We start from the raw sequence: 6,349 nt of genomic DNA, 5'->3' as shown, positions 1-6,349 counted from the left end.
AGGTAGTTTATCATTTTTACTCTTGTTATCTAAAAGTACTTTAGGCCCTCATATAGTATATGCTATGAGTTTCATTTTCATTCTTCATTAGCACTTCAGTTTTGTAGGATTCACTGGCTTTCAGTATGTCAAGCAAACAATTTCTTGAAAGGTTTCATTTTTTCTCATTCTAAGCTCCAAAATTATGTCAAGAGATCATAGGTCATTAAGTAGGAAGTAACTTGGATTACTAGGGTGTGTTAGTAACTCCCCAACAGTGCAATTCAAGATTAATGCTATCATCTAGAACTTTGGAATGCAGTAAATAATTTGATTTATTGACTGTTGATGAGCTTGGAAAAAATTTATGGTCTAGAAGTACCATCAGTTCAGTGTGAGCTTCTGGAGCACAGAGCCAGGAAAGAGTAGATATCCTTAGGGTTCTGCAAGATCTGTTCCTAAAATTAATTGTAGGGTAAGCCTAATGAAACTGTTCAAAACAGGATATGGTGAAACACAGAGCACTCCCTTGGCTCCCTCACAAATCCTTCCCTCCTCTTTCTACATTCTCAAAATAAATAGCTGTGGCTACTCGGAATCAGAGTGCCACTAATGCTACACTTTCCATTTTAGTTTCTGGGTTGCTGTAGTTGTTAAATACTGGAGACCGAGAGCTACACTGATGTGATTTTCATACATCTCCCATCTTTTTGCTCTTTTTCTGATGTCAGAGACCATCTCAGTTGCCACCATTCCATTTGCTTAGACACAAGTTCAGGGATGTACTGGACCAGAATTTCTTTAGAACTGTGAGGATTAAATCTGCTCCCATGCTGTCATAATAAACTCACAGTTGCATCCTGTTCCAAACTTTTCACCATAGCGGAAAACATCTAGCTTAGCAATGCTGCAGCCTGTGTAGAATATCTAAGTCTTGTATTACCCAAAAGTTTGAAAAGTTTTATTTCACAGGATTTCTGATATACGAGAATAGGGTCAAAAAGGCTCTGGTTAAAATAAGAAACTACCTGCAAGTTTGTGTCTCGAAGGCATTTGAATATACACTTCCTGTTTTAGCAGTAAGTGGAAATTACTGCTCTAATTTACTATTATTGGCATTCTTAACAATTTCTTAGAACTGCTAATACATTTATTTAATGGTGTCAGCCATTAGGCTGTCAACCACATACAAGAAGTCCAGTTTGTCATTTCCACAAGCAGCATTGCAGATCAATAGCTGTATCATGGCTAACATCCTAAGCCAAAGCCAAGGGAATAATTACATTTTGGTCTGATCTCATTTTAGGTGTGAGGGAGTTCTACAGCAGAAGAGTCTCCTCTAGGTTTTTTAGCAAAAGCACTGAGATTAGGTCCAGGATTGCAAATTCAACCATACAAAGCTATGAGGTTTGAAAAATAATAGTCACTGTTCTCAGTATTTAAAATACAGATGATGTTTCAATTTTTTTTTTCATAACTAGAGTAAAAAATGGAATCTGATATTCTCATATAATCACTTTTCTTCTGGCCCTAAGGAAATTAATTATTGAATCATGAGAACTACAATACTGTGTTGCTCAAATAAAAATTGATTTTTACTTTTTTTTTTTTTTTTGGCAAAAGCCTATCAGTTGGATGCCTCCAAATGAATTTGCCCAGATTTTCTCTTATTTTTTTTTTCTTCATTTGTATGAAGCTGCCACAGTATACTGAAGAACATGTATATCCTAACTAGCTTGTGTTTCTGTAGCGAGAGAATGAGAATCACATGATACCATTAACCAAGAGGTCAGAAAATTTTGTGATGTGTCTCCGCCAGCATCATAATAAATTAAGGGACATCCCAGTTCCCTAGGGCTCCAAGTCATCACCACACGGGTCAGTGTCAGCCCTTAAACTTTGGGTTGCACCCTTCCAACAAAGTGGCCCTCTACAATTAAAAGACACTTAAACACTTTTAAAGTATAAATTATAAATGTATAAAACTTTAGGTACCTTGCAGCTAACCACATAAGCATTACAATTTGAGGTTTATCATATATATGAATTACAAAGACAGTTAATTTTTCTACTCTAAACATAACTTATTAACACCATTCATTACAAATATGAATTACAATGAAAGTTTGTTTCTATGCTCTGAAATTATAAACTTCCTATAGTTACCCACTAAACATTTAATATTGATACAGGAAAAAGAAGCCAATTTCATTCAGGGGTAGCTAGGCCATTGGTCATTTTTTTGGTTATCTATGACGTGCTCTTGTAACTGTCTGTATGGGGAATTTATATGAGGGGAAAATGGAAAGCTTATGACTTTCAAAGACCCTACTCATTGTTCTTACCAAAAACTGAATGGGAAAGACCTCCATTTGAAGGCAGTGGTTAGTATTGTTCTCAGTCCTTTAGAGCTACTTTAGGGTCACTCAGACCTGAAGCTTTAAATGTTAAACTGCACGTTCCATACTGTTTATAATTCTTATGTCAGGGTCTCAGTCCAGTGAAGGACTTACTTCTCTGTCTCCCTTTCTCCCCTTTTACTTTTCTCATTTCAATCATTATATGCTCCTACCTTCTTAGAAAGGCACAAGAGTCTGTGCAATTTAAGAGGTCCGCAGCCTTGGCACGGTGGTTTCTGTAGTGGTATGGTATGTCCTTTATAATTTCACACAGTTCCAATTAGGTGGAAAGAGAATCAGCTGGGGAGTTTGAGAATGAGCTGGGCATGATATACAATATTACATCCTTTCTTCCCACCCATATAGCCAAATACCTATAAAGAGCAAGATTCAGGGGAAAAATAAGTAATCTGTAACTTCTTCCTTTAGTGTTTTAAATGCCTCTTCACATTTTCCTAAATTTTCTTGATTCCTAATTTGCATGAACGTGTCATACACATTCTTCTTCCTAACAGTTTTTTTCAAGAGTGGTTTATTTTTACCATTTTTTACAGACCAACTGTGTGGTACCTTGTCCCTGTACAATTCTTCAGTGAGTATTTCAGTAGAAGAAATAGGCCAAATTTTAATACTCTCGACCTTGCCCATTCCAGTTTATCCACTCCCAGCTGTACATCTTCTAATGCCTACCTTAGTCATGCCAAGCTCACATTTTTCTCCACTGAGTGTTGGGTCCTGCTGGCAGACACTGACTTCTGAGTTAAAAGTAGGGCTCGTTCTCAGTTGTAAATCTCTGTGTTGTTATAAGCAAGTGTAGATTTGTACAGACCTCTCAGTGATGTCAGCTTATACAGCGTAGTAACTGCATTCCTTTTGCTAAAAGCAAATATTTGGAACTTACATGACCCGATTTAATTTTAAAACCACAGATTCTAGAGTGTAAACGCATACTAGAAAAGCCCCAGCTTTAGTGGATGATCAGTTTTAGGAGCTGGGTAGGTCTTGTCATAGTACATCTGTTTTACAGCAATCTGCAAAACAGGTGAATCCTTCTTGTTTTAAATTTGGAGTAAAGTTAATCCAAGGGCTTTTCAGAGGTTTAATGGTGTCTCCTGTACTATATTTGCTATGGTTTGTCTTACAAGAGCCTGTATTGAGCACTTTAGAAGACATATATATTAAAATGATTCTTGTCACAAAGGCTTACCAAAACACAGAAACAGGCAGAAAACAGTAATAGAGCAGCAGCAGTTCATTCAGGTATTCCTACATCTAATTTGTAACCTTAACATAATAATTGATAATTTGTTGTCTATTTAATGTACTGCTACTAACAGAATTTGCATTATTCGGATTCTGCCAAGCAGAAACAACCACAGTGGTCCTCTGTTAAAAATTCCTATTTCAGCGTTCATTTGTGATTGCGTTTTTGAAAATTGCTCTACTAAAACATAAATTTTTCTTCTTTTCAGGACTTTAACTAATTATTTCATGTGTGTTTCCCAAGGTGATGGTTGTAGAATGAATGTTTTAACCTGTTAACCCACTCTATGAGTTCTGGCCACTTACATATCATAACTGATCTTTTGTTTTACTTGGGTGGACGTGAATCAAGTATTTGGTGATGGAACTCAAAAGTGCAGCTACCTACAAGTCTATTGAAACGACGCCTTTTGGCTTCACTCAGTATTGCTCACTTTCCAACGATACAGCAGTTCAACAGGCACTAGTGTGATGTGGTGGAATCTCCTGATCTTTAAGATATGAAACCATGAAACATGACAGGTGTGAGAGGATCCTTATTCAGCTGTGTTGCTGCAGAGAGGTTGCAAAATGGTGTAATGAAATCTTAAAAAGTGGTTAGCTAGCTAGTTGCCCTGTGTTTGACAGAACAATATGTGAACTTCACGTTTATCCCAAAATTTCTTATTTTTTCTGAAATATGGATCTCCTGTGGACAGATAATGTCCTAGAGAAAGTTCAGCTAAATTTCTAAAGCATTGTGAATTTAATGGATTATATAGGACCAACGCTACAGTTTCTAGTGCCACTACCATTAGAAGACTTTATTTCTGCTATGATTGTAATAACATTCCTAGTAATCCCATTGAAAGGCATGCCCTACCTTTGAGAATGTGTTCTGTACACAGTGATACAAGAATAGCTTTCTCTGTTCTGTTTCATGTACTGTTTTCTGTATTACATAACCCTGTTCTAATTCCTTGTATTTAGTAACATGCATTTGGTGAAAGTGAGTTCCTTTTTCAAGTAAAAAGGTGGCTTGTTATTTCCTGTAGTCAAGGTACTGGCTGTGGATATCATGAATGGGTATTAGGTATTTACAAACAGTGCATATAGACAGATATATTTACTTCAGATGACCTTTTAATTTGAAGAGGAAAACACCATGTGTTCATTGATGTTTTACCAACATTAAAATGCACAGATTTAGGTGACCAGTATTAATCCCTAATCACAAACAAAATGAGGATTGCCGTGGTGGAAGCAGAAGCATCAGTTTCAAGTTGTTGCCCAAAAATAAGTTACCAGTCATGTCGTCAGCATGAGTTGTTGGGGGTTGTAGGAGATAGTTACGACATTTTTCATTATGCTGACCAAAAGCAGTATAGTAGAGTACTTGATGTCACACCCTCTTCTCAATTAAAGGAATGTAAGCCTTAAAAAAAAAACAAGCCAGGAAATATTGATGAGAAGGAGGGAGAGGATGCAACACTGGAGAGAAGTGAGGCTTTGGCAAGTTAGAACGGCTGAGTATGTGTGTCTAACGTTAGGTACCTACATCCATAGAGAACTTCCAAAAAAAAGGTTATGTGTTTTTTTTAGAGATTCTAAGCATCTGTGGTTCCCACTGACTGAATGAAGTAGATATTTTTTCACAAATACATTCAGAATCCGTAGCTGTGTTGCCATCTAAGAGTGTGTGAATGCCAGATACATTAATTCAAGATCCATTGTTTTCTAGAATATCAGAGGAAAAATCAACAAGGAAATAATATCTGTGGTACTCTCTATGGCTCTGATCTGTCACATGGTGGGATATACTAGTCTGTAGCAGATTTCAGAGCCCATAGTCACGTTTCTAAACCTTTTGTAGGCTGATGCTTGCAGTTAGATTCTAAGACTAGAGAAAGAATGTGTCATTCTCTGAAGAAGGTATCTCTTTCCACAGACTCACAGGGTGTTAACAGTTCATCTTGACTTTGGGGTCCAGACATTATGCATAGATACCACAAGTGAAGTAAACCACAAATGTCTCAGTTAAGTGACTCACTTGATTAGCCAGGCTTGTCTGTGTAATGCAGAATTGTGATATTGATGTGTTACAAAGTGCCTGTCCTAAAACCTTCCCACCAAACATAATCATGCTATTACTGTTTACTCTGACAGCAGCTTCCTTCCACCCAAGGAGCTCAGCACATTTCACAAGCATTAAGCCTCCCTATGAAATAGTTAAATATCATTATCCCATTTTCTAGATGGGGCATATGGAGATTAATGACTTGTTAGAGTCACACAGGAAATTTGTGACAGAGCAAGGAACAGATGGCAGCTCACCCAGCTCTCATGCCTATTTTGTTTACAAAATGACTTTCTGTCCCCTAAGAAAAGGCACTCCTGGTTTTGGAGGAGCACTACTAATGCATGAACTGAAAAGGTGGATTAATGAATCAGTAAAAGAAAAAACCAAGAGCAACTCTCCTTCTTTTCTACTAATATAATGGAGGGACTGAGCTGTTACTGGTATAGGATTGCTTTTAAGTAGAGACAAGTTACAAAGAATGCAAGAATCATAGACCTGAATTTGAAGAAGGTAAGGAAGGGGAAGCAGGATTTCATCAGTTTGAGGCAGCACCAGAAATCTAGTATGACCAGCATAGAAGAAAGAGCTGTAATCTGGTCTTGAGTCTTGACCATACTGATTCATTCTTGGGCTACTTGATTTGGCTGTG

The sequence above is a fragment of the Larus michahellis genome, chromosome 8, assembly GCF_964199755.1.
Source record: "Larus michahellis chromosome 8, bLarMic1.1, whole genome shotgun sequence".
Classification (NCBI taxonomy): Eukaryota; Metazoa; Chordata; class Aves; order Charadriiformes; family Laridae; genus Larus; species Larus michahellis.
This window is presented reverse-complemented; position numbering follows the sequence as displayed.